Genomic DNA, 16052 nt, shown 5'->3' on the forward strand with positions numbered 1-16052 from the left:
ATAGATTACATACGTTGCTGGTTCAGATCCATTTAACACCACTGAACACTCCGTTAGGCAAGGATGAAAACTAGACAGGGTGCAAAGGGTGTGACGCACCATGGGGTACGGATAAAACATTGCAGGCATACGGTAGGGTAAGGGTGAAGGGGATTTAAGTGCAAAGGGAGTGTATTACGGACTGCTTAAAGGACGTCAGCCCGGAGGTTCAGGTAGAAACATAGGAAAAGGAAGGAATGGCAGTATAATAAGAGGAAAAATGTATGATGAAGAATGAAGATAAGGCGGAACTTTAGAGAATTGTAAACAGGAAAGAGTAAAGAGGCAGGACAGAAATGGAAAAAATGGTCAAGAGGATGTTGGGAATGGGGTTGTTATAATGGCCTCCCTCCATAATGATCTCTGAGATCCTCCTAATTGGGCAAATCTCAGAGCAGGCACCCAGCACCCTGCTCCAGAGAACAGGTCAGACAGAGAGCAAAAGAGAGAGACGGAAGGAAGGGGAAAACATTTACAGACACAAGGGGGGTGCCATGAAAAGGTTGCAAGTCTAATGAATTGAGGGGTTGTACAAGAGCAGCATTGACCTCTAACTCCCTGCTGCCCACTTGCCTTAATGCCTCTTTCCACACTCTCCAGCTCCCACCCCGTCGTAAATCTGTGGGCAGCTGAATCGACTGGAATTTTGAAAAATACATTTGGCTTCAAATGATGACACGACTGAGGCTTAGGGTGGCCCTGGGACCTTGTTTGGAACAGTGTGGCCAATGAGAGAATCGCTTTGGGTTAGGGGTGTGAACGAAGGGGAAGAGTGCTCTATGAGGGCCTCTCCAGAGGACTAATTTATGAGCATCCTGATCAATGGGTTAATTAAGTGGAGAGAAGGAGAAAATGGAGAGGGCAGTGGCTGGCTAGAGTGGCTAGTGGCAGAAAAGAAAGGGGGAGGATGGAAGGGCAAATGGGGGGAGGTTAGGAGGGTGATGACAAGAGAGGTAGACAGATTTTGGCAGGATGTGGAGCCAACCGTGGGAGTCAAATTCCCCTGTGTGCTTAACTAAATTGAATGGGCCCATCCAATAATTCGCTGGTGGGAAGTTCTAGTTAGTGATGATTATGAAGTATCGGCTCACCTACTTGAATCGATACTACTCCACCTCTTCAGATTTGTCAAAGTCTCGCAAAACAAGATGTCAAGAACGCAATCCATGGGGCAGTCTTTCAGAGACCTTTTGAAAATCAATTCAGATATTTACTCGTCAAAAAAATCTTGAAAGGAGATTTGCCGAGCACACACATCCACACCTGCCGTATGTACACAACACACACGCATCTGTTCTGCCTTCCAGAATGTGAGGCACGTTCTTCGGTGAGAGCGATAGAGCTCATCCTTTGAAATGTGTTTATTCCCCATAAAAGGAGAGAGAGAGAGAGACAGAGAGAGAGGGAGAGAAGTGAAAGAAACAGGGCCAGAATATCCTGCTGACTTGCATCCTCCTAAATCGCCGCCCCCTTTCTCCTATTCCCCCTTCTTATTTCCAAGTCTCTGGAGTCTAAACCCAAATGGAAAGAGATTGTTTCATGTAGGCACCAGGGGAGCTCTGGTTGCCTTCTTCCCAGGTCTTCATCTTTGCAGAAACACCCCCCATGCAAACCACATTCCGTCATCTAAAAGCGATACACGTTAACATATAATCCAGCAAAGCAATCTCACCACTCATTAACTGCTAGAACTAGCATGTGATCAAGGTTACACTCCCTTACCCTGGCTAATTAAGGTGACAAGGCCCTATCTTTCTCACTCTAATGGGGAGCTGGTCCCCTTACCTCTTTACAATCCATCTATACATCCCTGTCCCTTTTACCTTTATAGTCCACGCTTCCTATACAATTTCTAATCTTCTTTATTCCCATTGTGACCGCTCTTGCCTTCTAAAATCCTAAATGTGTAACCACAAAATCCCTTTTCCTCTTTCTTACACCTTCCAGACAGTCAGAAGGGACATATGAAGGGCACCGCACAGGGAAGATGAGTCATTTTCACCAAGATACTGTAGCCTGAGGGTAGCAGATAAGTGCACTCAATAAAGTTCGGGTACAGAGTCAGAACACTGACATTTATGTTCCTGGTGCTGTGAGCTGCTACCTGAGCAAGTATAGTCCACGAAAATCTGCCCATGCAGGGTGTTTGGCCCAGGAGTGATCCACACAGATTGGAATTTAGCCCCTCTTTCCTGCTGCCATTTGTCAGCAGAGGAATTGCTTCAGCCTTGAGAGACAGTGTGAAGAGCCACAGATGAATGATTCAACCAACACGCATTGTTTTCTATGAAGGATGGAGGATACACATGCCGCATCCTTAAATATTAAGAGAAAACAAAAGGAAAGTGCCTTTAGTTAAAACAAATCAAAGGAGAAAGGCGTGCCAAAGGTTTTGAGGCGTTTGCTCATTAGTGTGGGCACAAAGGCAGAACCTTTCACTGTGTGTGTGTGTGTGTGTGTGTGTGTGTGTGTGTGTGTGTGTGTGTGTGTGTGTGTTCACATGCACATGTGTGTGTGTCCCTGTTCATCCTGCGGGTTAGTGTTTTCTTTGCTGATTGTGACAATAACAGCGATGATCATTGCCTGCTTGGCATCATCGAGCGCTAAAGTGTAACACTGCCATTCTGGTGCTCATTCATCACTGTCGTGGCTCTGCTATTGCCCCTACCCGGCACAGACACACACACACATATACACGCACACATATACACACAAACACATCCAGAAACAAGGAAGGGCCTGTCAAGGAGGAGACATCCTAATTCACTATGTAGGCTTATTCTTTTCATTAGCGTCCGCCATCACGACAGCTAAAGCCCAGCAGCAGTAACAATGCATCAACTGGAGCTCGACGGCATACAGGAGTACTTGAAACGCTCCATTTGTTCAGAGGTGGAGGGGTTGAGACTCAGTTCTTAAAGTGAGGTTGAAGAGGTGGCGTGCAACTGGACATGCATGCATGCACCCAGGGTTGTAGTCAAGACCAACTTAATCATGTTCAAGTCAAGTACAAGACCTGGTCGGAGTCAAGAACAAGTACAATGGCAAATGAGAAGTCCAGAGCATATCTAGTCCTGTTCAAGACCATAATAGGCCATTTTTATAATACAAATATAGTGATTCAGGAGTTTGGACGGATAGAAATAAATAATCTAATCCATGACTTTAAGGATCCATATTAAAATTGTCATGAATAAGTGGATGCAAGTCTGAAAAACTAAGTATGTAGGCGTAAGCTCATACTGTTGTTTCCAAGAACATTTTCTAATCTGTCCGTCAAGCATCAGATACATTTATTTTAATGAAATGTCATCTCAAAAAGGAGGGAAAGGCAGAATACAGGGAAAAAATAATCAAAAGTTACAGAAAACCAAATTTGCCCGTATTATATGGAAGGTTATCCATGGTAGTGTACTATTCCAATTATTTTCATTATACAAAAGATTCAAACTTTCAAGGATTTAACTAATTCCACAACCTTTACAAGCATGGAAATATTACATTTTTGAAATTCCATGACTTTTCTAGGTTTTCCATGACCGTGGGAAGCAAGTATCTTGTAACATCAAACAAATTTAATTCACAGTGTTGGTAGAATCAGCCAATTCTGCACAATTCTGTTCAGCTGATCTCCGAAACAACTTGACTTGTTCTTAGTAGCCGAGTCGAGACCAAGTCAAGTGCAAGAGTGGTCTTGAGACCAGACTCACCACCCTACATGCACCCAACACATCCACTCCTCAACAATAACCGTCACAGCAGTAGAGATAGTGACTTTGCTGCTGAAAACAGCTCATCCAGAGCTCCTCCAGGCAGCACTCCTAGCAGCAGGAGTAACCCCTGGGAGACCGACAGCAGCGACTGGTATCTCTGCATCCTCAAGTGTTCCCATTAGCCCGCAGCTTCGGCCATGCCTCAAGCCCAACCACCGCGACCCACCGTCACTTATGTAAACAGACGGACATCAAATGGAAAACGGCCGAGCCTGTTCTATGAGATAGCCACCGGCTATGCCACCACGGAGGCTCATTATGTTTGACTGACTGAGGCGCCGGCACACACCAGCAAAAGAGAGAAATATGTGTGTTTTATAACAACCCTCATCATTATACAGTGCAGCCACAGTGATAACACTTCAGCATGTTGGCCAACACCGCTACTACTGCTGCTGCTTCCTTTGCCAGCATTACCATTCAACTGGTCTTTCTCTAGCTAGTTGTTAGGGCTTCGGCTGACAGCTCATACTAATATGTGTGGTGGTGTGTCAGCCCATACTAATGTGTGTAACAGCAGGGAAGAGGTAGCATATAGCAGATGTTAAGAGTGCAAAATAGAGATTGTGGTGTTGTAATGTTGTGGCATGTATCTCCCTCCCTCTCTCTCTCCTGGCTGTACAGTATGCTCCTTCGCAGCTTGCTTTAAAAAAATAAAAATAAAAAACACCCTCTTGTTTGCTCTTCAGCTTGCTACCGCTGCTCTTTTCCATTCCTTGTGACATCCGTGGTCACTTGACTTTCAGAGCACATTCTCTCCTCCTCTCTCTGTATGTGACTGGGGTAAGAGGGCAGAAATAGCGGCCTGCCTACCTGCCTGTCTCTAGACCTGTTGACCCGGAGCTTGTTTGCGATGCTGAGGGTTTACTGTGGGAGTACTCGCGAGGATGTGGCTACTCCTGACCTTGAGATGCAGTCAATACCATAACTCACTCATTTTCAGCGCGTCCCCATCGATGGCGAAATGTAACAGGCGGTGTGTCCTCATCAGACAAAGATGCACTGCAGTGCTGCATGTGCACAAGATCGTTATGAATAACACGAGGGAACAAAAAAAAAGGGATATTTCATGAACACATTAATCTCTACTGTTGTGTCAAAGTGAGATTTGTGTGTGTAAAATCCCTGGACCATGAAAAGGATTGCAGAGGGGTATTAAGGACAAAAACAAAGCACACAGGTAGAATTCCCATGAATGCACCAGAAAAATACAGGGAAGTCATTCAGTTCGCCAGAGGGATCAGCTGCACTGCTCAGAGCAACATGGATTCTGACTGTCAGTCAATCTGATTGGCCAGAAAGCAGGATGTCTTTAATCCCGGCTGCTGCTGACTCCAGTGCTGTTGATTCCATCAAATCTGTATCACACTTTCTATTCAGGGCCTGACTCTGCAACACAGAGGCATGAAATCCCATTGTGGACTTGCACCTCTATTATGAATGGAATTATTTGTTCGAAAATCACTCAGCAGTGGTTTTAATCTTTGCAGGTTTTTGCTAGCAGTTTGGAGCTGGCCGATGGCTGTTCTGGGTGGTTTCTCACTGTCCCTGTCTTCCTTTGGCTTTTATCTCTTTGAAGAATAGAGGAGTAAATGTTCATTGATCTTGGCCGGTGGTCAGGTGTGTTCTAGCCGGAGGTGGGAGGAGTGGCGATGTGAAGGTTGCTGCCGCTGTTGGGTGGAGAGGCAAACATCGGGAATTTTTTCGATCAAAATGTATCACAGTGTTCAACCTTGATCTAACCTTTAATGAGCCCACGGGGGACACTACGCCGATGTTTGCCTCCGGTTGACTGACGACATGGGCGTTTGAAGACAAGCGGAGGAGACAGACGAAGGAATGTTTGGGAAAGGGGGAAAACATGAGAACCAGCAACACCAAAGGGGGGACAAACAAAATAGCAGAAAATACTGCAGTGTGATGAAAAAGATGAAGACTGAGGCGAAGAGAAAGAGAGAGGAAGAATGGAGCCAAGAGACAAGTAATGGTTTCAACCCCTCTTCTCCATCCTGCACCCCAGAGAGCAAAGATCTTATTCAACAGGCTTAGACAAAGGAGAGAGATGGGCCACTGTGGGAAACCAGCGCTCTTAGATAATGGCAACAAAACAGACACATAGAGCAGGGAAGATGGAGGTGCCCTCCTCAGCGAACAATCCTCAACAGTATTATATCATCTTTTACCCTTTCAATATCTCTAAGAGCAAAATGGACTGCATGGTATTACAAAAAAATGAGCTTTTGCACATGCTTTTTCACAAGCTAAGAGTAAATAAGACATGCTAATGCTGAGGTTTGCCTTTTTTGAATGAAATGAAATATTTGGCCGTAACGATTTCATGTCAGCACCAGAGAACACTGTTTACTGGGCTTTATCATGGAGGAAAAAATGCAGCCTCCAGCAATTTGGACACTGCAGAAGTCGATAAGGTGATGTCAGTTGTTTTTTGATTAATTTTGCAGCCTTAATATACACGGACACATTCAAGAACACACATACAAACCAGTGATAACAACACAAAAGCTTCAGGTTTAAAATCTTTGCGGGACTTATCCTTCCAAAAAGATGCTGCCATAGCAACGACACACACTCCTTGCAAAAAGCAGCCAGGCTCCCTTTGAACCAAATGAATGAGTCGGCCACAAATGGATGGAGAGGAGAAAGAAATGAATACACGAATGGGGAATAAAGGCAATGGAAGGAGTCGTGCAGATTATATATGGTCTTAGAGAAACATACTGTCTGCGGCGGATGAGGGAGGTAGTTCAAAAGTCAAATTCGTTCAATGGGTAGAGAGAATGGTAGCCTACACCCATGACAACAAACACATGGGTGATTACATGGGGAGACTGGTGCTCAAGGGAGAAGGAGAGGCATATTCTCATTGTGAACAGCTTGTTGTCAATTACCAAGCCTCGTTATATTAAAAAGGAGCATTCATTGCAGAGCTATTCCATTTAATCAGCTTTATTTTTGGACAAGAGAGGCAGAGAAAAACAGATTTTGGTGGTTGAATTTTTTTGTGTGTCAGAGAATCTATCAAAATATTGACCTGAATCTTTTGTCAGAGCTGCAACGATTGGTCAACGAATCGAATAGCTAACTGAAAATTAATGGCCAACTATTTTGATCATCAGTTTTTCATGCATAAATGGCAGAAAATGCTGTTTTTAGCTACTCAAGTAGGGATATTTCCTGCTGTTCTGTATTTAAAAGATACTTAACTGAATATCTTCGGCAAATTGGGCATCTAACCCTAACCCCTGACTCCTTTTTAAAGGGGTGGGGGGTTGTATCTGAGTGCTGAATTGTATCTTTTTTTTTTACCACTTCAGTTGATAAAAAATGTGTGTGTGTGTGTGTGTGTGTGTGTGTAGAAAATTTCATACATTTTGGAGATTTCTTAACTTTATAGTTAATACAAGAGAAAAGCCATACTTCCTTTGAATGCCCTAGGTCTCGTTTAGTCTGTTGTTGTAACGTTTCATGAGGCTGTGATTGTTGTAGAGGTCACATGTAATTTTATACAGTGAGGTCAAGTTCAGAAAATGGTTTCAATACAATGAAATAGCTTCTAAAGGCAGCAACATTACCACACATTAATACATCTGGGCTCATTGAATCCACAAGAGTCAAAACGGTCAGTCACTCATAGAACTCATTGTCATTCAGATATATTCTAGGTCAAAGGTCAAGGGACCACTTTGAAAATGGCCGTGACAGTTTTTCCCTCTAAATTCACATTATTAAGCTCCCCTTCTGACAAGACTGAGGCTGCCAACAACGATGGATATTTTTCACTATTTCTTGACATTTTATAGACAGAATAATTAACGACCTAGAAAATAATGGGCAGAATAATTTAGAATAAAATATTTGTGAGTTGCCACCCTGCTCATGGCCCAAGTTGTCCCAGAGAGACATAATTCTGTGTTACTCCCATAAATGAGGTGTTCATTATGTGTGTGTCTGTCAAAAACACTGCTCTCAGTCACCTTTTCTAAACAAATCCTGCAAACCGGTTCCCACCATTATTCAATATTCCATCAATTATACAACCACTAACTGTACAGTTTGTCACATTGTTACCTTCAAGTTCGCTGAAAAGTAGGAGACATAGTCCCGCCGTTAGGGAAATAAAATTATGCCAGCAGTCCTGAAAATGCATTCCTACACCTTCAAAGCGATGACTGACATAGTTTCCTTACTCGGCTCCTCGGAACAGAAGGGCGATACGAACAACAGCGCCTCCCTGAGGACTTACGTGTTCAGCCAGCCTCGGCTTTACTAATTCATTTCGCATTTGCTAAACAAACATTTAATTTCACCAGCATTCATCAGATGAGTCTCCTGTTCTCCAGTCAACATGTCAGCTGCCATATCGTTGAAGATTTTTTACACAGATGACATCCCTCACCTAAAATTAGCAGCAACTGCTGTCATCCGCGCAGTCAGAAAACATCCTAACACACTGGGGGACCTGCTGTCACTGATTTATCCACAGTAAAAATAAATAGTGAGGGATAAAATTAGCAGTTAAGGGACAGGTAGGGCTTTTAAAAGGGACTGTGAATGTGTTATTGGGTGTGATTGTGATGGCTATTTCAACCAATGCTGTCACAACACTAGCCTGCATCTGTTGACTGCTTAGCGACCCGCGCTAGGAGCCATCAATCTACCAGACAACACGCTTTGAACGCCTCAGCCCCATCTGCCTCAAGCTTTGCTGCACTTTGCCCAGGATGGATGGCACTGAGGAATGTTTTAAGGGGTCTTTCATGCATTTGCTTGGGATGCACATGTGAAATAAACAAATTCTTGCATGCAAGATGCTCACAGACATAAAGTAGTGTGTGCAGGCCTCCTTGACAAGGCCACCTGGTCTTTGTGTTTTTTGCAAATCAGCCACTGACCCAAACTGAATTAGAATATTGCATTGCTGCAGATATACCCAACAATATATCCCCCCTTTTTCTCACAATCTGTGTGTACATATTTCTCTCTCACACACAAATGCCTGCAATCACTCTGCACAATGCATTAGCGTGCCACCTTTATCCCCATTTAATATCTTCACAGGTCTTCAAAGTTTCCAGCCAGCCGCCATCAAGATAAATAACAACTCCTCTGTGACAACATCTATTTAGCACAAGGACAGTCACACATCGCCCCCCCCTCCTCGCCTCTATTAAAATGCTTTTTCCCCACAGAGGAGATGTAGGGCAGGCTAGCTGCCTAAATCAAGGAGAGAAGCCGAGCTGAGCCGAGCTGAGCTGAGCCGAGCTGCCTTCCCCTTCTCGTCGCCGCAGATAAGAACAGAGGTCTTCTTGTCCCTGCTGAATTCTATCATCTAGCAGGCCCTGCCGATCCGAATGCCCCACAACACCCGCCACAGCATATAAATGCGCCCCATTCTTCGTGCTGTGTGTGTGCATCCATTTGTGTGTGTGGCGGGGAGCATTTAGGGGAATATGTTCTCATGGCCATGGCGTTTCCTGGGTCTTTTGAGTATAAAGCCCCCATGAAGATATGCTCATATTAAGTTGAAGGATGGTTTAACTACTGAAGGGGGACCTTTGTGAGTGTGTGTGCATCATTTCAATCATCTGTCAGCAACACAGGCTGGTTTGCTTGTAAAAATTTTCCCTTCCACTCCAATTTATTTTACCATTATTTCAGACAATACACAATTTAAAAAGTGCACAATGATCACCATATGTGCAGTGACTGACCCGGCATTGATGCAGCGAAGCACTTTGATTAATAAGCTACAAATTCTGCATGTTATGAGGACAGAGGAATGAGCTCAGCCCGACTGAATAGCAGCCTCTGTTTCTCTCATTCCACCAGAGGAGCTCTGGGTCCAAGTCCTCATTAATGGTACAGAGGGTACATCTTCGCTGTTATGAAGGAGCAGCTCATCTGCATTAGGCACCACTCAGTCATGACAGGTTTGACAACGCCAATACACATCTATGCAATATACAAAAACATGCAAAATCCAACAGGCTGATGGCCGAAAAACAGTTCAAGGTGCCATTCATTGCAGACATGTTTTGGAAAACTCCAAATGCTTCTGTTTTCAGTGTCCTGTTGACAACATGTATCTCCAAAAAAATATATTTTAGAAATGACATGTAGGCAACAGATATGGGATGTTTGTATATAAATTCCCTTATTTGGAGATGAATAATCTGCTTCTTATCCTCATTTATGAACATTTTTTCACTATGGATCCCTAAAACACAATAAAAAATGCTAATTTAATGCACATTTTAATCATTTCGAACAACGTTTTTTTAGTATGCAAATTAGAATGATCAATAAGAATCATCTCCTTAAAAGAATTTGACATTGGTCATGTAAACCTCAGCCTACCTGTTAATTTGTGATCCACGGGTGCTGGTGGGTTGCCAGATTCCCACTGATGTTTTTTTCCTGAGATTTCTCCTCCTCGTCCTCTTCACTAAACCTTCCTCCAGCAGCGGTTAATGTCAAGCGAGCAAAAAGTGCTTGTTTCTTCAAAAAATAAAATAAAAATAAAATAAATAAATAAAAACACCACCTTCCAAAAAGCTCCCCCCCTCCGACAGCACTACCTCGTTCAATCCAACCGGGCCGGCAGGTGGGACTTCATGACTGGAGACAATGTCAGTGGACACTGAACACTGAATAGCAAAAATAAAGCTGCTCTACTGCATTACACACCACATACAGCAGGATATAGTATGATCCCCCATTCGAGCAGGCGGGATCGGCTCAGTCCCAGTCTTCTCCAGCACGGCAATATATTAATTAATTTCTCTGCTGACAGTCCAGTTTGCCTCAGGAAGAATGTCTGTTTTTAACGAGGCCTCAATAGGACAAAAATAGCCCCCAGATAAATCGTGTCTGCGGGGTCTGGGCAGATTTGACAGCCGGGAAGTGTCACCTGTGTTGACCAATAGTCGCCGTGTTTTTGAGCCGCTTTTTTCTGGGACGTCGTCGATAAATCCTCAATAAATCCCCTCAAAGAAACCTCCGACGCCGAGCACCGGTTAAAGTCACGGTGCAAGCCTCGGCTCGCTTTAGCTCGTGTCGGTAACGGCAGACATGCAGTACGCTGGCTGCACGGTCTTCTCGTAGTCTTGTGTGGAAAAGATGCTTCCTCCGCTGCTGCTGCTGCTGCTGTCTGTATGCCGTGACCGCTTCAGCTCGCTGTCGCACGCGCGCGCACGTGCGCACCCTCGCAAATGCGCGCACGCTCGTTCCCGGCGTGTGACGCGCGCCGCAGTGTCCTCCCTAGCAAGCTGGTCGCCTTGGCAACGCTTTCCTCTGACCTCAATATGGTCGCTTTTCTGCTAAAAAAAAAAAATGTGTCGCGCGTGCCTCCGTTTCTGTCGCGATGTCAGCACGCGCTCACTCAGAGGTGAAAATGGGCATTAATCCGGAGCAGTTGGTCTCCATCTTTTCCTGCAGAGAGATGTGAAAAATTAGTGCTGAGGAGTTTCATTTTTTCGGCATCCCTCTCCTCCTCTCGCATCCAGCCGGGCAGCTCTGCATCAGCATGACGTCAGAAGTCGTTAAAGGGATAGTAGCCCATTTTCTTCATCTATCCTGCATCTTTCCTTTCCCACTATCACTTCACCATTCACCTCCATCGATCCTTACCTCACTCGCTCATCTCCATCCCTCCATCCATCATAGTTTGCCCTTTCAACATGTAATTCTCTATTTGCTAGAGATAATCCCTATAGGAGGATAAACATGTTAATCACTGAGGGATAAATATCACAGTAGTATTTTAAGTGCCAAATGGGGTATTAAATGAGTTTTATAGTGATACCAAGGGAGATAAAAAAAAATGATATAATATACACTAAGATTAGGAGATGCACTCACTAATCAGCACTATAGGTCCCTTTGGAATATTACACTGATTTTTTGGGTGTGGGTTGCTGACTCTGCCACCTTGTACATTTATTTATTTTATGTTTTACTTTAAGGGATAATAACCATCTAACATCCAGCATGGCTGAGTCCCTGATCTCATCAATGCAGATGGTAATGGCTGTGCGGTGGCAGCACCTGCTCCTCTGGATGCTGCACAGCCACATGTCGGTCTTATTACCTGGGTCGTAACACAGCCAAACATCTGCCTCAGTCACTATCCCACTGCAGAGCCATGTATCCATAGTTGGTGGGCTGGTGCCTGCCAGAAATTCCCAGCTCATGGGATAAAAGTCTCCTGAAAAAAAGGAGGAAAAATCAAATTAGGTTCTGTCTTTGCTTGTTTTCATGCTGCTATCTGCAGTCACTTAAGCTGAAGTATAATGAGCGCCACCTCCAGATATATCCAAATGACGCCCATGTGCTCTGAGGCGGCATCCAGATCTCATTGTAGAAGAGATTTACTGCTTAACATCCATGTGCCTGTGTTCATTCACCTCCTCGTATAAACCCCAGGCAGGGCTGCTTCTCCACTCATGTGGGGAGCCAGGCTGTCGTCAATCAGCCAAAACATCATGTCAGCCTGTCGTGCTTTTTACCTTCGGACACATCCAGCTACCTGAGGGACACAGATGAGGCAGAAAGAGAGGAAGGGAGAGATCGCTTTGGGGCTACGATCTCAGCTATCAAGACAAATTGTCTTTGGTGGTGGATGTACATTCTCCCCAGTGATATCCCATCAGGCCAAGGTGAGGAGGTAGAGGGCCCGTGTGTGTGTGTGTGTGTGTGTGTGTGTGTGTGTGTGTGTGTGTGTGTTCATGTACAAGGGTGATGTTGATGTCCTACACTTGATAGACCCTAGCCAAGCATCAGAGGTAATGGCCCACCAGGGAGACCTGACAGCTGAGCCCACACCAAGATCTGCACACAAACACACACACACACACACACACACATTTCACTGCCAGTTTCACACAACTCCTTGTGGTTTGTCACTGATGGACTACATTGATACACGATAACAAACACATGTATCATGATGCACACGGTCCCTTTTCTTCTCCCTTAACACAAAACAACACACACACCATCCCTCCCGACACACACTCCCAGTCCTGATATATGTTGTGTTAGAGGTCAGTTTGCCACTGTAGAGCCCCAGGGGGAGCTGCAGGTCTGTGGAGAATTCCTCTGTAGAGTTTATGTATGTTCATATGCCTCCAGAACACCATTATAGTGGGTTTTGCATTATTAGCTCAGTTCTACGCATAAGTGACCAGTCAAAAGGCCCTTTGATGTGGCCCCGGGGTCCTCGGCCCCTGCAGGCATCCGCCTCCAGCTCTCTTTTCCTATCTTTCAGCTTTGAAACAGCTCAGAGATTAAACAGTTGGAACAGAACTAGAAAAAGTCATGTGTTAACACTTATATGCACAGGCGGACTATGTCTCCGTTTATACTTGGTTTTGAAGTGCATCTTTGGCAAATGGATCACAAGCGGTTAATGCTAAATACAAGTTTAAACAGGGTCTAAGACGCAATTGTGATCAGATCACTCAAATCACTGGCTGAGGTGGTCTATGACCCTGTTTCCATTTAGCAGTAACATGTGGTCTGAGTGATCGGAACACAAGTGGACAGCTCTAAATACAGGTGAAAACACTGACAGGACGCATTGAGATCGGATGTCAAAAACCACATTCAGAGGTGGTTCAGGCCGCATGTGTCCACATTCAGATAGTAGTGAGAATGGGTAGGTGACTCTTGTCCACATTAGGGGCCGCCTACCTAACTGCCGCCCCCTGCCTGATCGATCTGTGTAGTTTTTAATGATGAATGAATTACTAGGTTTAATTTTATCCAAAACTTATTTAAACAAAAAACACATTTAAATAGGCAAGATTACTGTGAAAACCAACCTCATACCTCTTCGCTAAAACATAAAACATTGAACTCCTTGATGTTATCTTTACAGTATAATCTCAGCTTAGTTTTATGACTGACAGGATCAAGTCTCTTCTCGTTCTTTCAAAATAAAAGTGTCCATTATCAAAACAGGAGACACCGGGCGTGTATGGGCAAAAACTGAAATGTGCCGGTTAGAAATGAAAAGAGGAAAATAACAGAACACAGGATATGTCCAGGACACTCAGGATGTGAGTGAGGGAGGATCGGATGGTGGCTCAGGGAGTGATGAGCAACTGAAAGCTGCACATTTGTCAGCTGCACACCTGTAAGCAGCTGTGCTCCATGCAGACATTTCTCAAACTTTATTTTGGAGGATAAGGAAGGCTTGTGTCGCAACCGGCTGATATACGGTTAAAAACAGAAACGCATTTGGTAATTTCAAACGGAAATGATGTACGTGTAAATTTACATACAGAGCGGGGAAGTGGAATCGGATCACAAGTGGTCACTGAAGACGCATGTGGAGACGCAGCTACTGAAGGTGAGAACACACTGACTAAGAGCTGTCCACTTGTGTTCGGATCACTCAGACCACATGTTACTGCTAAATGGAAACAGGGTCTAAGACACATTTGGCCACATATATTTTATAGTGTAACTGCTGATGCGTCCACAACAAGGACCTAACAGAAAAACATGTCATCAATGCCGGCCATGGTGGTCGTTTTGATGACAGATTGCCAATGGTCCAAAAATGGAAAGTAGCACTGATGTACATGGTTGGGGTGCAAGTGAAACCAGATGTCTAATCTTGATTTGACCGTTTACGAAGGTGTTGCTGGTGGTCAGCTGGACACCCTTGGATAAGCATAATACACACAGGTTTAAAATGTGATCTGTCTCATCTGTCCACTTGTGATCCAATCACGTAAGACACATTCTAAAGCCAAGTGTTGACAGCGTCTCAGAGACAATGGGCCCCTGGGCACAGACATGGAAAAGGCCCCGCCTGTTCTCCTACAGAGGAGCAACACACACACAGACTTTGTTGTTGTTTAGCCTTTTTTGTCTGTGGTCATTTTGTAGTCATTTTGCATCTCTTTGTAGTTTTTTGTGTCCTATTGTAGTAGATTTTGACACTTAAACCACCACTGTAATTGCTTTAGTCTTTTTGTAGTGTTGTTTTGTCCCCTTTGTGGTCATTTTGCATTTATTTGTAGTTGTTTTTTGTCTCTTTGCAGTTGCTTTATGTCACATTGTAATTGTGTTGTTGGTCTTTTTGTTGTAAGTTTTTGTCTGTTGTTGCCTTGTCCCTTCTTGTAGTTGTTTTGCATTTCTTTGTAGTCATTTTATGAGTCTTTGTGGTCATTTTGTGTCTCTTACCGTTTGGAACGCGTCTCTTTCAGTGACATTTTGCAAGTAAAGGCCAGGTGGGGCCCTGAGTCTTTGGGCCCCTGGGCCTGTGTCTGATTGAGCTGTTCAGCAATCCATCCATGCTTACACATGCCTACACACACATAGACATACATTGTCACATATGTAACTGCATACATATAAGCATGTATACATATGTCCACACAGCTGTAAGCCATTATCACACATATACACATGCCTGTAGATTTAATATTCCATTAACAACAGGCTGCAACAACTGCTACATTCCACAATATTACAATCGAATAATTTGTTTGCTCCGAGGTGTTTGCAATAATATGTCATTGCAATCTCATAAAGCCATTAACCTTTCTGTGTGAGGCACCCAGAGTATGCAGAAAGCCCATTTTCTCTCCGCCTAATTTACTTTTCCTGAAACCTGACCTATTGAGCATGCCCACAAACCTGCTCAGTTTGCAGACAGAGATTGAAAAAAGAATATCAAAAAGCGAAACAATTAACTCATTTTTTATGACAAATTTTAAGAATGGTACTGTTGTACGCACTCACCTGTGCACATTTTACGCATCATTATCATTCCACAGCGGGGGGAAAAGGCCTGCAAAGATGTCATTCCAAATAGCTGAGAATGAACTCCAGCTAGTGGATGCCAGGAGCTTTTAATCACAAAGCTGTTTTGGGGAAAAGAGACTGGGCTTTAGCACAGTTGGATGCTAGCTTGCCAGGAGAGAGGCATGGCACAAATGCACTTTGAATGAAATGTGCTCATTCTCCTCCTGTTCCTGCAGCAATGATTATCCTTTAACCGCTTCACACTCATACAGTATGACACTGGAAGCTGAAAACCTCACCCTACTGCCCTCTCTGCCCTCATCTCATCCTCCATGTTCTCACCCTTACATCACACCCTGCCTGTATTCCTTGCATTGATTTACCCTTCTTCCCTTGGACCTTCATCACTGGTAATCTTTCTTGAATTCCTTGTAGCTTCACATTTATTCTCTCTTCTCC

At 44.2% G+C, this 16052-nt stretch overlaps 1 protein-coding gene across 3 annotated transcripts in view; it reads right to left on the reverse strand.

The window, feature by feature from the left end:
- The window catches only part of nlgn2a (neuroligin 2a), a 232551-nt gene extending 221575 nt beyond the window's left edge, over positions 1-10976 (reverse strand). For all 3 annotated transcript variants that reach the window (XM_059355476.1, XM_059355474.1, XM_059355475.1), the window contains exon 1: positions 10191-10976. The gene's annotated coding sequence lies outside the window, so the exon portion shown is untranslated. The remainder of the gene's footprint in view (positions 1-10190) is intronic.
- Between the last annotated feature and the right edge of the window lie 5076 nt (positions 10977-16052).

Source organism: Centropristis striata, chromosome 17 (genome assembly GCF_030273125.1).
Source record: "Centropristis striata isolate RG_2023a ecotype Rhode Island chromosome 17, C.striata_1.0, whole genome shotgun sequence".
NCBI lineage: Eukaryota > Metazoa > Chordata > Actinopteri > Perciformes > Serranidae > Centropristis > Centropristis striata.